This window comes from Rhinolophus sinicus, chromosome 3 (genome assembly GCF_057876585.1).
Source record: "Rhinolophus sinicus isolate RSI-liver-muscle chromosome 3, RSI-T2T, whole genome shotgun sequence".
In the NCBI taxonomy this organism is placed as follows: Eukaryota; Metazoa; Chordata; class Mammalia; order Chiroptera; family Rhinolophidae; genus Rhinolophus; species Rhinolophus sinicus.
In genome coordinates this window covers 193,409,766-193,432,487 of record NC_142503.1, presented here as the reverse complement: position 1 = coordinate 193,432,487, position 22,722 = coordinate 193,409,766, and the positions used below count along the sequence as shown (strand labels likewise).

Genomic DNA, 22,722 nt, shown 5'->3' with positions numbered 1-22,722 from the left:
GCTGTAAAGTTGCACGGCTCTGTGATGGAACTCGCTGACAGGTCATGTGTCGGCCTTCAAGGACAGTGCATCCCAGGGGCAACAGTGGTGTGGGGTGGACCAGACCCCTCCTTGGGCCAAGACTCCGACTGCACATTTCCTCTTTAACTGTGGATCTTGAAGCTGCGCCCTCTCCAATAAACAATGAACCTCAGCTTCCTCGGACAATTCTGGGGCAGCTGGATGGGTGGGTGACGTCTCGCTGTTTCTCAAGGCATTTGGGGAAGGACCCCAGGAAGTGATGTTGCCCTCAGTGTCACATCAGGATGTCAATAAGATGCCCTTGACACTCAAGCTTCCTCTAGTATGCTTTTCTAAATGTGTCTTCAGATACTTGGGGCCTTAGCTTGAGTGGAATATGCACTACCAAGAGAGCACATGATTTTTGGGCTGCAATAACGAGATACCACAGACTGGATGGCTTATAAACAACAGAAACATATTGGAGGCTTGAAGTGCAGTCCTGGAGGCCAGAAGTGTGAGCTCAGGGTACCAGCGTGGTTGCATTCTGGGGAAGGCCCTCTTCCTGTTTCATAGCTGGTACCTTCTCACCATGTCCACACATGGGGAATGGGCAAAGGAGCTCTCTGGAACCCATTTTTCAGGACACCAATCCCACTTATGAGGCCCCCACCCTCATGACTTAAATATCCCTCAAAGACCACACCTCCTAGTGCCACCATCTTTGAGGACCAGGGTTTCAACATATGAATTTGAGGGGGACACAAAAATTCAGACCATAGCAAGGGCATTCAACAGGGGCACTCATATAGCACAATGTGAACCCCTATATTTAGAGGGGACAGTGGACTGGGCCTGATGTGTGTCTGGAAAATCTAAAAAGCAGAAGTGGGCTGGTTAGACTTCCTGGGAACCCCTTGAGTCAATTTTCGTGTCCCTCTCTTTAATACATCACTTTTTATCTGGCTTTGGGATATACCTGTGTCCCAATTACCTACTGCTGGGCAACCCCCCCGCCCCCCGAATTCCATGGCATAAGACAGAAGTCATTTCGTATTATTATCTCTCACAGTTCTGGGCATGACTGGGCTTAGTTGTCACCGTGGTACTCACTCAGGGTCTCTCCTGCGGTTCAGCGGGACAGTGGCTGGGACCACCATCATCCTGAAGACAGACAAGCTTCAAACCGCCGCATCTGATGTCCCCACTAGACACTGGGCTCTCTGAAAGCAGGAACGGCAGTTCATTCATTTTTCTCGCTCTGTTTTCCCCTCTCCCTCTAACTTTCATTGCTTCGTACAGAACAAGCCCTGAGTAAGGGTCTATTAAAACAAAATAATAGCTACAACAATATCAGCTCCCGTTGCTGCGTTTTCACCCCGTGCCGGGTCTTGTACTTGGTGACTTGACCACATTATCTCATCCTAGGAGGCCTAAGAGGTATGTATGCTTTATCCGCATTAAAGAGAAATTAAATATCTTGCTTGAAATCACACAGCTAGTAAATGGGAGAGCTGGGATTTGAACCTGGGAGTCTTTGGTTCCAAAGCCTAAGGTCCTAACCTCCACTCTTGACTATTAATATTACAAAGGGGGGGATTTAACCTCAGCCTGTTGGCCAACCAGCCAGTGGCCTCCACGACAACCACTTTCCCCTCAAAGGGGATTGGGCTTTTTAAACTGGTTTATGATGGAAGACTGAGAGACCCTGAGGCAGGGGCTATGTGTGACTCTCACTTGGCTATTCCTGAGGCTACACTTAGGGTCGCAGGACTCGAATGACTGGCCCATAAGACGGCAGAAAAAAAAAAAAAAAAAAAGACGGCAGAGGCGGCTGGGAAACCGAAGGATTCTGCTGCCTTTTCTCAAAATGTGATCCTGAGGTGTTTCATAAACGGGTACTTGTTAAAAGCAAAAATTCAAAGTCTTTCCCCAAGTTTCTTGACTCCGAGTCGTGGAAGTGCCGTAGGTTGGGTCTGGGAACCTGGGCTTTAATCAGCTCCCCAAAAGGGTCTTACTAGTCACACACCCCCCGCCTCACAGCAAACGCTTTGCGGGACTCGGTCGCTGCAGTTTACCGTTTCACCAGCAGAGGGAGGGCCACCACTTCTTATCGGCCCCGGCATCTCTGCCACGGTCAGGAATTCCTAAAACCTTTTTCCTGGGGCTTGGAGTGAAAAGGGTGGCTTTTGTGTTTGAGGAAGCACACCTCCCCCTCTGCGATTCTGAGAGAGTTAAAGACAGCTCATCTAGCCAAACGTGTCCTCTTACAAAGAGGGACAAAACTTGCCAAGGACAGTTCGTGGCAGACCTGAGCTCAGAAAGATGGCACAGTTCTGTCCACTCTGACAGTCCTCTTTTCCTCTGAGCTCAGACTTGACTATAGGTTGGAGGGGAAATAGAAAACACCCAGTGGCTAGGGAGCAGAAGACTCTGGCTGGCCTCTGCATCCATCCATTCATTCATTCATTCACTCATTCATTCATTCAATCATCCCCAGCGATTCAATCAGTTCCTGCTACTGTGAGCAACATGAACACATTCTCATTGGTGGGGGACGGCGGCAGGAAGCGCACACTCACCTGTAGCCACACACTGTAGTATGCGGTTCTGAAAGGCAAATTCAGGAGTCAGGGTCAACGGAATAGGGACTCGCCTTGACCAGGGGTACGGGTGGGGAGTTAGGAAGGGTTTACTGAGGAAGGGACTCTTAAGCTGAGCGGGATGAGGCAAGTTAAAGGAGAGGAGTTAGAGCAGGGAACCGTTTCACATAGGGGAACACCCTGTACGATGTCCTGCAGAAGAATAAATCATGGAATGATGATGGGGACAAAGATGACAGTGTGCGTGGGGAGTCGAGCTGTGAAGGGCAGGGTGCTGGGAGAGGATGGGGAGAGCTGGGCATTGGAACACCAGACATAACCTTGACCTTAGGGGGGCAGGAGATAAGGTTTGAACACAGGCAGCATCAACATGAGGCAGCCCCAGGAAGGCCATACATCATAGAACAAGGGGTTGGGAGGGGAAGACAGGGTGGGCTTCATGGAGGAGGTGACTTTTGGTTGATCCCCAGCTTGGTTTGATTCAAGGGTATTAGGCTCCTCTGCCTGACTATGCAAAGCAAGTATCCTCTTAGCCATGTGGATTTTCTTTTTGATCCTAAGCAGATTATTCCAGAAGGTAAAAATCATTCTGACCTCAGAGGAAAAGGAGGGGATGAGGATTTCTGTTTTTTAAAGACCAGTACAGTCCTCCAAGCTCTGTGTCTCTCCCTACTATGGCTTCAGCCCACCCCTGGCTCTTTTGTGCGCACTGCCGGTTCTGTATAGCTCCAACCAGAGGCAGGCCGAACACACAGTCTAGGAAGGAGCCCCCTGCGTGTGACCCTCTGCACCCCTCAGCTCAGAGTCACCTGGATCTCAACACTTCCGAGTTGCTGAAGATTATGGGATAACAAGGAGGAATGGGTTTTAAACATGTGCAGATATAAGGGGTGGACAGCCGGCCCTTGGAAAAGAGTCTGACTCCATTTTTTGATATTTCACTGTTGACAGCTTTTTAGCCTTATCCCTCCCTCTCTTGTGTCCTCCCCTCATGCACCTGAGTCCTCACACCAGCACCACCCTCAACCAACATAAAACCCCCAAGCCACCTACAGTCCTTGTTTTCTCCAGCCATTTTTGGACCATCTTAGGAGCCCGCCCTGCTCTCCCCAGAAAGCCTCGTTGTGTGAGCAATAAACCTTTCTATGTCCTCTGGGTGCACATGTGGTGTCATCAGTGTTGACACTCAAACCGAATTTTAGGTGCGGCTCTGTTATGGGCTGAATTGTGTGCCCCCAAATTATATGTTAAAATCTTAGCCCCAATACCTGAGAATGTGACCATATTTGGAGGTGGGGTCTTAGATGAGATGATTAAGTTAATATGAGGTCATTTGGGTGGGCCCTAATCCAATATGACTGGTGTCCTTATCAGAAGAGATTAGAAACAGACACGGACAGAGGGAAGGCATGTGAAGACACAGGAAGAAGGCGGCCACCTACAAGCCAAGGAGAGAGACCTGGAGCCAATCCATGCCTCCCAGCCCCCAGAAAGAATCAACCCTGCCAACACCTTGATCTTGGTCTTCCAGCCTCCAGAACCATGAGACAACCAATGTCTGTTGTTTAAGCCACCTAGTCTGTGGTCTCTGGTTGTGGCCGCCCAAGTGGACTAAGACAGAATCCATCCCGCCTTTCTTCTCAACAACCTCCCGTCGCTGGGGTCTGTCCGACATACTGGACAGTCTCCACAGCCATGCTCAGGCCTGAGACTCTGTCCCAGTCTGGAGCTGGTGGCAAAACTGAATGATGGGACACTGAGCCTCTCTCTTGGAAGCGGAGAAACAGGGACAGTGAATCTTCAGAGCTGGGTCGCAGTTGTGACAGAGCCTATAAGGTAGTCATGGACCCCTGTGGCTGAGGCCTGGGGTGACCCCTCTTGTGGTCCAGTCACCCCACCTTCCCTCCGACTCCATGATGTTCTCTGGCAGACTTCCAGTCCTCCCGATAGATTCTCTCTCTTTCTTTTGTTTGTTTAAGCAATCCAAAATGTCCTAAGTCTCTTTGCAATCCAAAGGAGAGTAACTAGCACAGTTCTTAATGTATTTTACAAATAATGAGATGATATTCTCTTAAGCTGTTCTCTGATATTCTCCTTCAATTTTGCCCTTAGTGTGAGTCGGGTCAGTAAGCCCATCCTTTATTGCTGAGCCCATCGTTTGGCGTAGTCTTCATGTGAATAATGATAATTCTCATGTAAGTGGCACTGGGTGAGACCCTACCCCGTGTCCCTGGAATAGACATTCCTTTATCCAGGTCCTTTAAGCAGGGCCTGGGAAGGGATGGTCACATCTGGCTGGCACGTCCTGGCTGCTCTTCCCATCAGGAGGTGGCATCTATTTCCCACCCCCTCCCTTTGAGTCAGGGCTTCCTTTGTGACTTGTCTTAATAATATGGGGCAGAAGCGACGCTGTGTAAACGCTTGAGGCTGAGCTGTGAGATGGACAGCTTCTGTTTTCACAGGCTGGAATGTTCCCTTTTGGAAGCCTGCTGCCATGTAAGAAGTCTGACTCCCTTGGATGGCCGTGCTGTGAGGAAATCCAAGCTAACCAAACAGAGAGAGGTCACGTGGAGAAGCACCAAGGCACCAGACATGGGAGTGACGCTTTTGAGGCCCTCCAGCCCAGCCCAGCCCAGCCACAGTCTGAGCGAGTGACCCTGGCCAACACCACATAGATCGGAAGAACCGCCTGGCCAATCTCACCTTAGTTCTCCACGCACAGAATCCCAAGCAGATTGTTTTAAGTCATTGTTTTCAGCCATTGAAGTTTGGGGGTGTTTGTTACGTTAGCAACAAATATTGCAAGATGTGGGGACAGAGTCCCGGAGAGCAGTTTCCAGGCTCTCGGCCTCACGTGGAAAGGTGCTGGCTCGGGTAGTAGATGGCCATCAGCTGTGACTAGTTGGCCATCAGCTGTAACCAGTTAGCCTTTGGCCACTGATATAACTGCCGTGGCTATGTTGGTTGGTTGGTTGGTTGGTTGGTTGGTTGGTTGGTTGGTTGGTTGGTTGGTTGGCAGAGAAGCGTAGGGCAGCTTGCGGATCATGTGGTTCCTGCTTCCTGTGTCTCCAACCCAGCCGCCAGCGAGAATATAGTGGTATAACTCCCCTACCTATGGCTCCGTGGGTGTTCCTTTTTGGCTTCACCATATCCTGCCTTCTTGTGTGGGGAGCGGGACTAAAGACCCTGCATGACCCAAGGCTTTTCTAACGTCTGTTCCTTCGAGTTTTGAAGAATTCCGAAGCACAGTTACCTGACAGACCTGAGGAATCCAACACCGCACCAGACAGATGATGAGGACCCTGAGATCGGGAGAGAAGGCAAAGGTCCACATGTAGAGTTGTTGTCAGTCACTTATGGAGCCCCTGCTATGTGGCAGGCACTGTGCAAGGCTTGAGGGATGGAGCGTTGAACAGGACAAAGTCCCCGCCCTCATGAAACTTACGTTCATGTCAGGGTGATTGTGGGGGCAGAGCCCCAGAAAGTAGTTTCCAGGCTCTCGGCCTCACATAGACAGGTGCTGGCTCAGGTAGTAAATGGCCAACTGTGATTGCATGGCCATCAGCTGTGGCTAGTTGGCCGTCAGCTGTAACCAGTGAGCCATTGGCCACAATATAACTGCTGTGGCTACGCTAGAGGAAAGGAGAAGAAAGAATGGGGGCTAGCACGAAGATGGTGGCTGGGCTGGCAAGTGTGGATGGCGGTTTGCGGACAGTGTGAATCCAGCCTCCAGTGAGAGTATGGTGCCGCCAGAGAGAATATAGTGGTATGACTCCCCTACCTATGGCTCCGTGGGTGTTCCTTTTTGGCCTCACCATATCCTGCGTTCTTGTGTGGGGAGCGGGAGCAGAGACCTCGCAGGCCTCCCTGCACGACACATGGCGCAGCGAGCAGGGTCTCCTGCACGACAGTGATGGATGGTAAACAAATGAACAAAACAATTTTAGTTTGTGATTAGCACCAGAAAGAATACTGAGGGGGAAGAAGAGATAAAGACTGATTGGGGGTGGGGGCTCAGGAAGTCCACTCTGAGGAGGTGGCCTTTGAGCCCAGACCTGCGTGGAGGGAAGGGACAAGCCATGTGAATAAGTGTGACCAAGCGTTCCAGGCTGAGGGAAGAGCATGAGTTGCTCAAGTCACACAGGACATCGGCAGTGGGGGCAGGTGGTAGGGGCATCTGAGTAACACTAGGGAGACACTGAATCTACAGCTTCCATTGCCATGGAAACCTTCTCCAAAAAAAATTGGTATCCCTCTTCCTCACTCACCATAGGAACCAGGAGAGGAAGACAGGGCAGGGGGAGGAGAAGCAGTGAGGTTGCCAACCTCCAACAAGGGTGTGGGTGGACGATGGTAGGTGTCAAGGCCGTTAGCTGACAAGTCACTATGCGTCAGTTGACATGACTGGTTTCGGAACAGGGATGGCTGGGTTGGATGTTGCTGGTGATAGTTTGATCATAGTAAGTTAAAAAACACAAAATCACCAGAAGAGGCTGCAGTGTTACTGAAATGTAGGCTTCGTGGGTTCTGATTAGTCAGACGCCTGTGAGCCTGGGCAGGGAGGTTTCTGGAGCTGCTGACAGTGTGCTCATAACATGAACTTAAGCAGAGAGGTGAGGAAGGAACTGGCTTCACGCAGCTGGGAGGGGCCAGGTAGCTGCGAATGGGAGTCAGGGGGGCCTGGGTACCTCCACTCCATCAATGATTACTGGGTGGCCTTCAGCAAACCACTCTCCCTCTCTGGGCCTCAGTTTCCCCATCTATAAGTTGAGGCAGTTGGACCAGTGAGGGTGCTCAGGGCAGCTTTCTCAGGTCTAGGCTGGAGGAGAATTATAGAAGGGGAGTATTCCAATTGCTCCATGTCCTGCCCTGTGTGTCTAGGTAAGCGTCAGCCCGAGAGGCGGGGCCAGAGAGCCACTTGTTGCTTCCTCGCCTTCGTTCCTGCTGTTCCTTCTGCCTGGGTGTCGTCTCCTGTTCCTGTGATCAGGAGTCATGGCTTTCTGGATCATCCTGGCTGCCCCCAGGCCCCGATGCCAGGAGACAGATGCTCCTTCCCATAACCCTGGGTGTTGTAGGTCAAAATCCATCAGTATCAGCAATATGTATGGTGCAGTTTAACACAGAGAGCATTGTGCCCTGCTCGTCCCACTCAGCATGAGACTGTGAGTCACCCCCTACGCTAAGACATGCATAACAATCCCTCTTCCAGGATCTGCCATCATTTATTCAGACAGTTGCTTATGAATTCTTTTTCAGCCTCGGGAGACACTGCTAGGTGGGCATCCTTAGACCTGAGTGCGTGCCCACTCCTGATTTCTCCCTTAGGACAGGTGCTAGGGTGGGGATTCTGGGCTTTGATACTGTCCCAGGTTCCTGGGGCTGCCATAACAAAGTGCCACACACTGGATAGCTCAAAACAACAGAAATGGATTCTCTCAGAGTTTTGGAGGCAAGAAAGTCCAAAATCAAGGTGTCGGCAGGGTCATGCTCTCTCTGAAAGCTCTAGGGGAGGGCCCTCCATTGAGGTCGAGGCCACCAGAGGAGGGTGACTCTTCAGCATGCTGTTTAGGTCGAGTCACAGCACATGCTGTCCATGTACTAGTGACTCGGGGCTTGGAGCCGTGAAGAAGTTCCAGGCCATGGAGGGGACACCTCCATCTCCATTCCCAAGCATTCTCCTGGCTCCAGGTAGCCATGCTGTGCAAAATTTACAGTTGGACAGAACTGCCATTGGGCCTGACCTTGGCACTTGCTGTTTGCACACCTAGGGGCAAGAGATTTGCCTAGTGGGCCTCAGTTTCCCCATCTGGAAAATGAGGATGTCCTTTCTACCACAGAGCATTGTTCTAAGGATTAGCTGGAAGAGGAAACCTGAAAGAGCTTTGTGAATCTACAAGTTCTGGCCAAACATATGGCACATGGATGCTTCTCAGACACTTGTAAGCCAAAGGCCATGCTGCCAGTGTACCTTCCTTCTCTTCCAGAAGCTGCTGCTCTGCCCTTCACCAGCATCTCTTTTCACTGACCACATCACCAGGTCCTGGGGGTACACACTTGGCCACATATTTCTATACATACTGCCTCTCCTACCTGCACCTGCTATGCCCTCAACCTCCTGAGGGTGACCCTATTGTGTGCCATTGAGTTTTCTCCCATGACTGCAGGGATGGGCGTCCCACTCACAGCCTGTCCCCCACCCATTGGGGGCTGGAGGTCCATGGGGACCACAGGAAGCCCCCTATCTTGGCCAGTGACCCACTGATCAATTGGGTCCCTCTCTCAGGGAGGCACAGAGTTAGCAGAGAGCAGTGATGCCCAGGGACCACCAGGCTGAAGGGGAATTGGGGAGGTAGAGGCAAGAACAGAGGCAGCACAGGTAGGGGGAGCAGAGTCACTTTCAGGGTGGTGACAGTGGCTTCCTCCTGGGAGCATGACAGCTGGGCTGAGTCCTCCCAGCTCCAGTTCTGCCTGTGAGCTGATGGAGCGGCCGCTGAGCCTCCTCCCTCCCCGTTGCTTCCTGGGGTCCCCTTACCATAAACCTCCTTCTGTGAAGCATCCACGTCTTTGTTCTTCACCAGTCACACACTATCAGAGTCACAGAATGCCAGTCGCAGAGGCCCTGCCTTAGAGTGACGTAGTGAGGATGCAAAGAGGATAACTGAGGAAGACTTCCGTAAAGGCAAACACCCGTACAGGCAACAACAGCAGCTGCTATTTATTGGGCACTTACGTAGCAATCACAAAATTCTTCTGTTGAATCAACCCAACTACCCTATAAACTTAGTACTATTGTTATGACACCCATTTCGCAGATGAGGAAACTGGGGTTTCTAGAGGTCAACTGACTTTCTCAAGGTCACCCAGTAAGAAAGTTGTAGAGCCAGTGTTCAAGCGAGGTCTTTCTGATTCTAAATTCAGGGCTTGCAGCTCTGGTCGGCCCCAGTGATCAACTGGCTTGTGCACTCAGCACAGGGCTGGGGCTTCAGAAACCCATGTAAATGTACACCGCTGTGGACTGCTTCCTTCACAAGGGGGAAACTGACCCTCTGGCTGGGTTGTAAGCAGACCTTCCCTTCGCTCCACCTCACCTGATCCTGCTATTAAAAATTATTACAAACTCATTTCTGAGGGTCTGGGGCATCTCCCCAGGCTCCTCGGGTGTGTGTGCCGTTTTATATATATATATGTGTGTGTGTGCACAAGGCCCAGGAGCTCTCCATATAGGAAAAGGAGCCCAGGGCTTGGTTTAGAGCCAAGTTTCTCAACTTGAAGCTATTGGCATTTGGGGCTGAATCATTCTTTGCTGGGGTGGGCGGTGCTGTCCTGTGCATTGTGGGGTGTTTAGCAGCATCCCAAGTTTCTACCCACTAGGTGCCAGTAGTCCCCCCTCACCGCCCACTCAGTTGTGACAATCCAGAATCTCTACAGACATCGCCAAATGTCCCCTGGGAAGCAAAATTATCCCCTTTGGGGAAACACTGGTGGAGAGAAACCTGCAGCTCTTCACCCAGGACCCTATGGACCCTGGTTTCTGCCCTGAGTTGTGAATCGTCTACAAAGCACACCCGCGAGTCTTACATTCTCGATTTGCTCTTCCATCTGGTTCCCCAGGCCAAGACTGGTCACCCATCTTCCGGTGTAGTTGCCCCGGCCAACGCAGGGCAGGTGGCCAGGTTCTGAGAGGACAAGGCTTCAGGTTGCCAGTAGATGGCACAGAAATGCTTTGGAGGCCTCTGAGGACACAGGTTTCTTTTCCATGTGTCTTGATTTACTCTGAGAACTGGGTAATACTGGGGTCGAGAGGGGCTTTGGTGCCCTGGTTCTCAAACGGGGGTGATTTTGCCTCCCAGAGGACATTTGGCAATGTCTGGAGGCATTTTGGGCTGTCACATTGGGGGAGTGGGTGCTCTGGTATCTGGTATCTGCTGAATACCCTACAGTGCACAGGACAGAGCCTCCCCCCCCACCCCCCACCCCCACAAAGAATGGTCAGGCCTGGAATGTCAGTGATGCCGGGTTGAGAAACCCTGGTTTAGAGATGAGTAAATGGGAGTAGCTTATCTGTTGGTGGCGTCCTGCCATGGATATATGCTGTGGTGACAAGATGGCATGAAAACTTTGTGATGAAGATTTGCAAGTTCCCATGCCAGAGGGCAGAGGGTCTGATTTCTTTGTCTCTCTCCCCCACGTCCAGCAGGAGTGCTCAGGAGAAGCTGGCTGAACTGGATTGAATCAGCCCTTACACCTCTGAAGATGGATGACAGCGAGAGGTGCATTTTGGCACTGCCTCCTGACCGGCTGTTAATGGCTGCCTGGAGCACTGGGTCGAGAAGTACTGCGCTCAGTAGGTAAGTCCTAGGATCGACTAGTAATGTCTGTTATGGGCGCAGAACTAGACGATTGGAAATTTAGTCTTTTTGCTGACCTTACAATAGATAACCAGAATACCAGAAGGAAAAGATTCCATGAGAGAGGATTTCTCTTACAAATCACAGGTCCTCTGAATCGATTCACTATAAAACAGATAAACACCAAAATGTATGTAGAGACTCACAGGCAGCAATGGGAATGATAAAAAAAGAGCTTTGTGGTTTCCTCTTCTCGTGCGGCTTATTACATGGTTCCAACGTGGAGAACAGTTTGCTCACCAGCATGACTCTGCCAGAGAGCTGCCTTTGAGGACGTGCTGGGCAATTGTCCCTGGACTCTTGCCTGGGTTGGTTTTTGCAGGTGCACTGTCTCCGTGGGTGCTACCTCCTGGCTCACCTCTCCATCTGTGGCATATTCAAAGCCAGACTCCCATATATTCTGACTTCAGTCTCTGCCTCTGCCAAGTCCCATCACCCATCCTACCTTCAGGTTGTTTTTCTTGAAATGGGGGTCACAATACTCCCCTCGCAGCCCTGTTGGGCAGGTAAAGGATGGGGATGTTTCCCTGAATTTGGAAGAGCTGAACACCTGTGAGGATTCAGTGATGAACCAGACAGCAAATCAGGCAACGCCATCATGTTCTCCCTCTGAAGAACATAATTACAAGCGTTCTGCTGTTTGTTTGTCTTTGTTTCCTCATCCCTGGAGGCCCTGAGGCTGAAAACCTTTGGAACTGTAGCTTCGCCCCCATGCTGCCCTTGTTTTATTGTCTCAGTTTGTTTTACATGATAAAGATGGCCTTGGCCTGGTTAACTTTCCCAGGCAACCCTATTGCAACAACAGTCAACATGGATTTTTAGGGTTTTCCATCTTTATTCATTAGCCTGACCTGTGCCCTTGCCTCACCGCCCAGAGCATCTCTGGGTCTGGCTCAGTCAGTGAGCAGAGGTTCCCACATCGGCTCCCCATGGGCCCAGCTGGGGCTCCTTCAATTGCGCTTTGATCTGGAGAAAAGACCCTTAGTTCTCACCACACTCTCCGAGGGATCACTAAGCCCAAGATGGAGAAGAGCTGACTGATTCCAACTCTTTGGAGAAATGGCTCGGCAAGATCTGAATGTCAGCTCTGATTCCAAATAGCTGGAGACAGTTCAAGTCACTTGGCTCTCTAAGCCTCAGAGTCCTCATGTATACGTGGGGACACCCACCCCATAGAGCGTTGTTAGGAATAAATTAAATAATGTAGATAACAGGCTGGCACATAGTAGGTGCTCAATTAATGTTGCTCTCCTTGTGTCATACCTATAAGTTGCATTAAAAGCACGGTAGAATCTAGAATAAAGGAGATGCAAGTCCCTCGACCTCTGCCTGTTTCTGACCTTGTGTGGAGCAAAGGGTCCCATCGAGGGTGCCCCTCTTGCGGGCATAGACAATGGGAGCATGGTTGGAGAACACAGACAGTGATGATGAGGGCTCTTGACACTGTGTCTTGACTAAGGAGAAGCTGGCATTTGCACTGGACAAGAGGTCATATAGGCATGAACTGAGGAGCATCATGTGATGCCTGAAGGCCAGTCAGCCATGCTTCACCCAAGACTCACTAAGTACGTCTGTGACAGCAACAATGCAGGGCTCTGGGAGCAACGCCAGGCACAGTCCTCGCTCTGAAGGAGCTTGCAGACTTTGCAGACTTTGCAATGTTTGCGAAGGAGGAGGCTCTGGCACTCCAATGTCCCATAGCCTCTTGTTTCACTTAAGGTGAAATCCGGAGTCCGTACGAGAACCCCAAGGGCATCAAACGGCCAGGCCTCTACCTACTTTCTGTTTCACCTCCTACCACCCTCCCCTTTATTTATATCACTCCACACTCCCTACCCTTCTCTCTGTTCCTCCAACATGCTAAGCTTTGTCATACCTCAGGGCCTTTGCACGTCCTATTCCCCTGCTGGGAGAACACTTCCAAAGTGGATCCCCTTGTCATGCAGGTCTTTCTGTTCCAATGCGACCTCCTTAGAGAGGGCTTCGGTGACACCCCATGGAAAAAGCTTTGCCCACCCTCTACTCACAGTCACTCCAAATCACATTATCCCGTTTAGTCCCTTCAAACAATGATCGCTACCTGAAATTGTTGTGCCATTTATCTGTTTGCTGTCTGTCTTGTCCCACTAGAATGTAACATTCATGAGAGCAGACACCGGCCTATACAGGGGTCTCAGCGTCTCTATAGCACTGTGCGCAAGACGATCCACTGGGAAGGCACAAGAGAAACGTTAGAACTTTGTCTAGCTTTCATCGTTTTAATAAAAAAGAAAGAAACTAAGCTCTACTGGTACGTAATAAATGGGTTGACACTGGCACCCACACTTAGTCACATGTCTCTCAGGCATGCGATATGTGCAGAATCTGAGGTCTGTTAATGGGGGGGGGTATGGGGCCAGTGTGTCCTCAGCCCTTGGTTCAACTTCTGACTATTGGTTTGCAGTGTGATTCTTGGGTGCCTGGCTAAGTGCATTTACAGGATATACAGAATATATTACTCAGGGGTTAATTAAACTAACCCTTATAAAATGTATAGCCCATTTAAACAGAGTCCTACAAAGAAGCTGTGGTTGTGGGTAATAAAAGTAATTGTGCAAAGAGAACTGGATAATAGAAAGTGGCAGAACGGACGTGTCTCGAACTCGAAGGCAGAGACATACAGCTGTGCAGGTTGTGAGCTGCACAAGGGCACTCAGGCAGGGAGTCAGTGGGGGTTGAAATGCTGTCTACGGCCCCCTGACCACATGCAGAGCTGTGTCCACCTGGACAGAACACCTTTTCCCTGTGTACACAAAGGCTGCAGTGGGCTCCCTGTGTCCCACTCTTATTCCTAGTACTGGCTCCTCATCAGCCCTGTCACAAGGGGCTCTGATGATCAAACCACATCTCACAAGGAATCAAGTACTCAAGAGGCCTCCAAGTCTGTTTGAAATATGGATTTGCACCCCTAATTGTGACTCCTCCAGCCTTGCTTTGGAGACCCTGCTCGTTGCCTCTCCAACAGCCAACCTCCCCTTTCTTGTCAGCAGAACCTTGGTTTTACAGGGGTAGCCATGTGCCCAGTAAAAGAGGTATATTTCCCAGTCTCCTATACTAAGGATAATGACTGGGCAGAAATCTGGCTCACGAGACATAATGGAACCTCTTCCAAGGATTTTTGGAGAACTTTCTTTTTCTAAGATAGTCCCCTCTTCCTTAGGTCTTCCTCCTTATTCCTTTCTGGAGTGCGGATGGCTAGAGATGTGGTAGCTGTATTGTGACCTTGACAGAAAGGGCAAAGCAGTGGTAAAACTTCTCCTGACACCTCTGAGCTGCTGAAACAATGCCATGAACTGCCATCTTTCTGTTCTATGAAAGAAAGCAATCCTCTAACTTGTAGAAGCTATTTTTTGGTCAGGTTTTGTGTTACTTGCTGCAGAACACAATTCTAGCAGATTCACTCTTCCTCAGCCCATGTTGTTCCTTGAATGTGGAATGTGGAACCATCACAATCCACCAGCTGTTTAAGAACTAAAAGCAACCTCTGTAAATTTCCTCAGCAATGTCTAAAATCATGTATTATTCGATCCAGTACATTACAAATCGGTACTAATTTAAATAATACATGAACTCTCTTTAAATGTATTGCATTCAAGTATAATACACATACAGAAACAAGCACATATCATAAGTGTACAGCTTATTAATTATTCACACATCCAAATAGCCAAGAACCAGGTCAAAAAAGATGTGACCAGCTTCCCAGGAGAAGTCTCTTTTGAGATTTCTTTCTGCTTCTTTTTTATTTTATTTTATTTTTTGAGTTTTTTTCTTAATGGTGAAAACAAAAAGCCACATACTGCTGATCACAATAAAAAATGACTGAAATTGTGCATGGAAAATAATATGGCAACAAACTAAAGTGAACCCGTTTGTCAGCAAATATTGTTTAACGAAGCAGAGAAGACAAAAGCAGGGTTTGAGCAGAACAAATTCCTCACGTGGGGACTTTGCTCTATGGCTGGATGACAGCACTGAGTCTACTACGTCTCAAATTGGGATGTTTGCTAGATCCTTCGATTCTGTTTCGGCAATGAATTACACCTAAAAAATCTATTATTTTTTTGGTGAAACCCTAAAGGAAAAGTACTCACCATACTTTTTGCAACAGTCTGTTATTTCTTAAGTCAAAACAGTATTTTTATGGGAAAAGAGTGTAGGCACAGATGCAATATTTGTTCAGACTAGAATATACAAAGGAACTGGGGTATGTTTATAGACATACAAGCACACAGGAAACACTTCCTTATGTCATTTGTAAGCAAACTAAAAGATATTATCAATGTGTTTAATTTTATTTTAAAATTTTACAATTCTCTACAAGAAGATGGAGAATCATTCTGAAAGTCTTGACTTGAAAGAAATTATCGGTATAATGACTTTTATAAAAAGAATATCACAAAGAGAATCTTTGCAAGATGAGGAATTGTGTTGGAAGTTTTGACATCACAGAAATTTTCTGCTTGTGAAAAGTACTTGAAAGTGTGATTCTTAAAGATGAATTGCACACACTCACACATATATATATGTATATATTTACATAGGACAGGTGTTTCAAATTTATTGATTTTTTTGTGTGCAATAAGTAGATCTCATTTCCTAGTGTATTTATTTCCCCCACTGAATCTGCCTCTTTGATATGAAAGAAGTTTTAATTATGAGTCAGACAATAACAGTTTTCAAAAGACAAACAAAAACCAGCCTCACACTTTGAAAATGTTTTGAAAACAGATGTATGGAAACACTTCTGTTGTTATATAACGTTGTTGAAAGCCATGAAAATGTGTTACCTATAACAATTCGGTAAACTTGAAAACTGGTGACAGAATTTTAAAATCTGTTTTAAAATGTTTCCAAACAAAGAGTTTCAGGGATTTTGAACTTGGGTAGACCGTTATGTCTGCTGCCCCTCCCTGGGAGAAGATGCGGTGTTGACCCTGGACAATCACATATGTCCTGAAGTGATGCGTGTCCCTTCTGGGAACAGACTTTAGGAACCACCGCAGCTCACCATACTCTTTTCCCCCTGTCATGGCGGTGACCAGCAGTGCTTGGGAAGGAGTTTGGGTCCTGGAGGGAAGAAGACGTGGAGCTAGTCAGCAGTCAGCCTGTTACTGACATGTAGTGAGGAGCCTGGCCACGAAGCAAGGAATGGGTAAGGATGGGTTTGACGGAACCACAGGGAAGAAATGGCATAAAACTGAGAGATGAGACTAGAAGAGCAGGTTCGGACCATATAGAAAAGGGCTGTGAATCAGACTGGGGAGTAGATTGTGTCTGGAGGCCCTGAGAATCTGGGAAGTGTTGTGAGTCTGGGAAGACCAGGCTCAGAAAGATGTTTGGCGCGTTGCCCCCATCAACGCAGTGCGCGTCTGAAGCAGGTGTGTAGTGGTGGGTCGAGGGGAGGGCTTGGAACTGCAAGTTTCTCCAACAGTTTATCAATAGCAGTAAAAATAGTAGTTGTGACCCGCTTGACCGAGTCCTATACTCTGTGAAGTAGTTCACGTGCGTGATAAGAATTATAACGCTAGCTAACATTTATTGAGCACCGTTAAGATCCTCGTTTTTATACATGTTCATGATCTCAGTTAAGCACCTGTGGTGTAGATTGCAAACGCAGCCTCATTCCTCATCCCTCTATGAACGGAGGCCCTTTTGCACATAAATCTGTAGCGCCCTCTCGCGCTGGTTCCGGGTTTGGCCCCGAGACTTAACGCTAACAGACGGAGGTGGGAATTACGGTGTGCTAGTTCTCAGCCCAGGCCTTGCGTGCTTCCACTTGAGTTCTTTCGCCCCTGTCATCACCAGGAAAAGAAGATACCCGGGCTAGCCTACTAGACAATGAGAGACATGTGGAGGAGAGCTGAGTCACGTGCGCATCCTGGAGGAAGCCAACTTAGATTAGGTGGCAGTCAGCCAACTTCCAGATATGTGAGTCCAGAAAAAATGAACAGCGTCACCCAGTCACCTGGCTGACTCCATATGCATGTATCACAAATGCTTGTTATACACCACTAAAGTTGTATGGGCTCTTTGTTACACAGCATTACTATGGCAATAGAAAACTGATACAAGTGTCACAGCAATCGCCTAATGTAGTCAGGGATTGAGCTGAGAGTGGAAATCACATCTCTTTAATTTGGTGCTGTTTTGGTTCTAACATGTTGTCCACTGATGGGTTCTGCCTTGGGGGGCAAATCCCCAGGTGACTGGCAGTGATGAATTCCTCTGCTGTCAGGACGCTCTTTTCCCCTTCTCTCTTTCCCCTCCACCCCACCTGCTCTAAAACAGCAGACATGCCTCTGGTTGGTATCATTTTTTCTGAGCTGTTGACATTTCAAATGTGCTCTGGGCAAAATAAGAGTTTTGCTTAATTTTTTCCCCCCAAATACTCTTTTGTTTGCATCATATCTTCATGGAGATATAAAATCTGGTTGGGGATTTTCTGATCTTCTGCTTCGCCCGACTGCCTCCCAAGCCGCAGCGGGATCACCAGCACGTAGCACCAGCACTCACTACGTCTGGCCGTGGTGTTCCTTCCCGTTGCTCCCTGCTGTTCTTGCCTTGCCCCAAGGAGCCAAAGAGAACTTTCCAAAGCCAATCCTCTTTCTTCTCTCTTCAAGCCCAGGCACTGACTGCATTTACATGAGTCCAAACTCCCTAGCCTGATTTCCAAGGTCCACAAAGACTGCACCACCTCAGACCTTCTCACTCTCTCTACCTTTTCCATCTTCACTCTGCTAATCATTCACCTAAACACCTTATAGCTTCTTGACTTAAAGGTGTCAACTTCTCTCCTTCCTCCTTACTTTTGTACATGCTGGTTCTTCTACCTTCTATCATCCCCCTCTAAGTCCAATGACTCCTGGAAGACCCACCTTAAGTGTCACCTCCTCTGGGACAGTTTTTCTCTGTATTCCTCTATGTCAGGCCGGGCTAGGAGCCTTTCTCTAGTCTCCCAGCATCTGGACTTCCTGGTCTTGTTACTGACAGCTGTTCTCTCTGTCTCTCCTTCTAGCCTGGTTGATCCTTGAGGTGTCGCATTCATCTTTGCAGCCCAGAGCGTAACCAGGGATGTCACAGGTAGTTACAGAACTAAATGTTTGGTGACTGGGTGATCATGTACACAGCTTTACTCCATCTTGGATCAGCTGACCTCATCCTTCAGAACTCAGTTTATTTTCATTGGTATTTGCTGAACATTTATGTTAGGAGGTATTGAAGGAGGGGGGTGTGGATATGAAGGTCAGGGGCTAGGGTTAGTGGCTGGCGTTAATAGTTACGATGGTGGCTATGTGTTCCCACAGGCATGGCCTCCCCTGTCTGATGCTCGCCATCTGTCAGCTGGGTGACTATCCATCCCATAGCATTGCTGAGGAAATTGAATCCGATAATGTGATCCAAGGGCTTCGTGACTTGCCACATGAATGTCATCACTGTACCACCTCCTAAGACTCTTGACAGCACCCTGGATATCTCTTTTATTGACAATGGTCTGTTTTGTTGCCGCTGAAAAGAGGATCAAGAGCGGGATAGGAGGTTGGGAACAAAATAAATGAGGCGAACAAATGTTTCCCCTGAGTTTCTATTTAGCTAACTGACATCGTTGAACTTGGTACATGTACCTCTCCATTCCTGCTGCTCCCCCACAAAGCCCCCAGTCTCCTCTGTTTTCTGGAGGTGGAATTGTTACCTGCTGGTGGGAGTGCATGCAGCTCCCTCGGGTGATAAACAGCACAGCCTGTTCCTAGCTGGCTGCTAAGACTGTTTTCATGGGGCTTCTGAGTTCAATGGCTTTACTGTTTCCAGTGCCCTTCAGGGACTGGGTCACAGGGTGAGGAGAGGATCCCTGTGGTTTAAAATTCTTGCCTGAAGTTAGTTGTCACTTTAACATAGGAGACAATCTAATCTCCAAATGCAGCAATGACCTCCTTTAAAAACCAGGTGTGCAAACAAAGCAGCTCTATAGAAAGGCACAGGGGAAATCAGAGGTGGTAAAGTCTCAGAAGCCTGAATTTGGGTCCTCGTTTTGTGTTTTATCAGCCCCATGACCTTGTGCAAGTCACTTAACCTCTGAGCCTCAGTGTCCCTCTCTATAAAATGGGTAAAATTACCCACGTTATGGTGGGGGTGACAATTAAATAAAGTAACGTGAACACTGGAACTGGCATGTGGGGAAAGCTCAGTAAAGATGAGACCCCTCTTCCCTGTAACTAGGGAAGATAATAGTTGCCTTATATTCGATTCCTTATAAATTCTCATAGTTTGCGATCTTTCTCAAATAGTTTATTTTGAACAATGAAGTTCTGTGTGAGGATGATACATTAGCCTGAAAAGAACTCTATCTGCACTAGCTAGAGATGCTTGTAGAGGTCATATAAGAGAATCCTGGAGATGCCTCAGGAAGTGAGCACACAGTTCCAATTGGCCAAGCAAGGCTCATCCCAAGGGGCTCACTGTCCAGCCAATGTGTCTTCACTGTGGTCCATAGCACCCCAGACTTCCTCAGCAGCCAGCCGGAGAAGGTGCCATGGCAGGGGGCGTCACCTCCATCCTTGCCACCCTCTCATTTAATCGGAAACCACCTCCACTTTGTGTTTGTCATATCAGAATAGCATGTGAAATAATATTTTAAAAATAATTGTGCTGCAAAATCAAAGAAGGTTGAAAACCATTGGTAACGGGGAGGGGAGGAGAGGAGGGGCATGGCCCCGCTGAAAGGATATTATGACAGATGTGAGTTAGACTAGGGTGGAGGCATGGCGGGTGTCGTGGGTTGAAAAGAACGTGTGGAAGTCTTTACCCCAGTGCATCAGAATGTCATCTTATTTGGAACTGGGTCTTTATGGAGATGAAGTTCAAGTTAAAATGATGTCATTAGAGTGGGCCCTAATCCAATGCAATTCCAAGAAAGGGAAGTCTGAACATGGAGACAGATATGCGCAGAGGGAGGGCAATGTGGAAACACAGGAGGCAGAGACGGGAGGGATGCAACTGCAAGCCAGGGCCTTCAGCCACCACCAGAACCTGGGAGGAGCAGGGAGGGTTCTCCCCAGAGTCTCCGAGACCGGGGTCCTCCTGACACCTTGATCTCGGCCTTCCGGCCTCCAGAACGATGAGAGAACACACTTCTGCTGTTTAATCCTCCCAGTCTGTGGTTCTTGGTGGCCTCCAAACTGAAACACCAGATGAGGTGTGATCCCAGAGGTGGGCGTGCTTCATTGTGTGGAGCAGGTGAGGGTGGGGTCGGGGGGTCGGGCAGAGGACGTACATAGGAGGGTACAGTGAATCTGGACCTCCCTCTGTCAGTGAGGAGAATGCTGACAGATGGAGAAGGGTGACCTGTTTGGCAGCTATTGCAGCAGCTGATTGAATGACAGGGCCCACGGTCTGTAGGTAGCTTGCAGGGTGTGGTCGCCTCAGAAGATTGGTGGCCTCAGGACCTGGTGAGGAGGGAAGGGTGGGGGTGGGGGCAGGCGACTGCAGGCATCTGGGCTGAGTGGCTGATGAACAAGGTGGCATCTCCTGAGATCATAAATAGAACAGTGCAGTAAGGACCGGGGACAAGAGAGACCACGTGGGGCCCCACGGGGCCAGGGAACATTTGAGGAGTTTCCCAGGAGGCAGTTTGACAACAATAACCAGATAGAACAGCACTTTGCACGGCCGGCTCCCTCTCAACCTTCAGCACTCAGATCAAACATCTCCTCCTCAGAGAAGCCTTTCCATACCACCTGCTGTCTGTCTAGAACAGTCATCTCCAAGTTCCTCTCTGACCCATTACCCTGCATTCTCACAGCATTTACACCATTTTGTTCATTTATTCATTTTTAATGTGTCTTCCCACTCGTCTGTAAGTCTCACTTTGGCTGGCAGGTGTCAATTGCCCAGAACCGTGTCTGCACGTGGTCAGGGCTTAATCAAGATTTGCTAAATGAAAGAAAGAACAAATGAAGCAGCTCAGGAGAAGGCCCGGTGCTGCTGGCTGGGTTCTCTGGGAGCGAATGCTGCGATGGAGTTTGGGGTACAAGATGCTTGGTGGGGATCAACACCTATGAGCGGCAGTGGGAGGAAGCAGGACTGGGCAGATGGGAACCAGGCTGGGCAATGCCAGCCTGACGAAACTCCGGACAACTCCTGTGCTCGAGAAGGGACATTGCTCGCTAGAGTTGTCCCCTCTTGGGCTGAAATGGTGGGGCCTTTCAATTCCCAACTGGCTCAGTTACTGCACGCAGCCTGCCCAGAGGAGGGCAGACCCTGGAGGAACTGTCTGCTGCCCACATTCCCCACGGCTGAAGGCACCGACCTGGGCAGCACACACAGGTACAGAGTGTCATGGCAGCTAGTGGTGGTGTTGACATCAGGGCGGTGAGCAAATGATGAACACCAGACAGCCAGTGGTCTGTGCCATAGAAAACATATTGTTCAGGCACAGTGGGGAAGAGAAGAGTGTGGTCTCTTCTAACTGGGGGGAATCAGGGAGGCTCTCGGAGGTGATGAAATCCGACTGGTGGGTTTATTTGTGTGCAGCTAGAAGGAGCTGGAGCGGAGGGAGTTTCCGAGATGAAGGGCAGCTGTGGACTGGGAGCTTCTGGAAGTTGGTGAGAAGGAATGGGCAAAGTTTAGCTGCAGGTAGATTTGTGAAGAGATAGTAGGGATGCTTCTAGAAAGGTGGGCGGAGGCCAGCACATGGTGGGGGATGGAGTGCAAAGAAGAAAAGCACTTACTTAGCAATAGAAGATGCCTTTGCTTTCTCTTTTAAGAGCCAGCACCTCAGCAGGAAATCAGACTCATGTGGGAGCTGCTTAGGAAACAGAGCAGGTCAGCCAGGCAGGTGTGCAGATGGGAGGCTGGGCCCCTGGAGAAAGTTGTGTTATGCAATTGCTTCAGAATGAAAGTTCCCTTGAAAGAAAAGAGAAATTCAAGGAATGCTGGCAATAGGGTATCTTTTTAAAAACTGCTGTGAAGGACAGATAAAGGGGAAAAACAGGGATCACAAGTGACCCGAAGGATGACAAAAAAATGTGTTTTCTACCACAGTCCCCCAGAGGCATAGGGGAGCTTTCATCTTCCAAAGAAATCCCTTTGACTGTCACTGTCATCCTCCAAGGCGGGAGATGAGAGACACTAATGCATTTTATCCCTTAGATTAGAGACAGAATGGCAGGAATGGCCGTGGGGAGGGGAGACACACCAACCTGGAGATCAAGCGGCCGAGCTAAGGCCTCCTATTCCCACTGGGCCTGCCTGTGCTGGCAGTGGGCTCATGCAGGTGGCATTCCAGGTCCCAAAGGGGCTTCTGCCCACCCAGAACCCCTGGCCATGCCTGCCTGCTTCTCCCCGCCCTCTCCCCTCCTCCCAGTCCCAAGCCTGAAGCACAAGATTCCCAAGACCCTGGATTGTCACCTTAATCCCTTTGCCGACTGGAGCAAAGAGTTCAGCTGAGGAATTATGTGTCTGTATTTTTTCCCTTTTATTAAATTTCTGGGCTTGGGGACTTTATCTAGATCAGCAGACTGTTTGGGATAGCAGAACTAGAAACGAATTCTAATTATAGACATTTCTCTTACTGGATTCCAGATACAAGGAGGTGGGACCATTGTGCTTTCCCTTCGGGACACCTGCATTTGTGACAGCCTGAGGGGATTCTTTTAGCATCGTGTCCCACGAGC

At 49.1% G+C, this 22,722-nt stretch overlaps 1 long non-coding RNA gene across 3 annotated transcripts; it reads left to right on the top strand.

Moving 5' to 3' along the window:
• Positions 1–10,324: 10,324 nt before the first annotated feature.
• LOC141570506 (uncharacterized) lies at positions 10,325–18,625 on the top strand. Of its 3 annotated transcripts, XR_012494547.2 has the most exons (6): positions 10,325–10,387; positions 10,798–10,951; positions 13,142–13,301; positions 16,859–16,981; positions 18,069–18,133; positions 18,358–18,625. It is a non-coding gene; the product is annotated as an uncharacterized LOC141570506 (long non-coding RNA). The 3 variants fall into 3 exon arrangements; XR_012494548.2 differs by lacking the exon at positions 18,069–18,133; XR_016020934.1 differs by lacking the exons at positions 13,142–13,301; positions 16,859–16,981.
• The last annotated feature ends 4,097 nt before the right edge of the window (positions 18,626–22,722 follow it).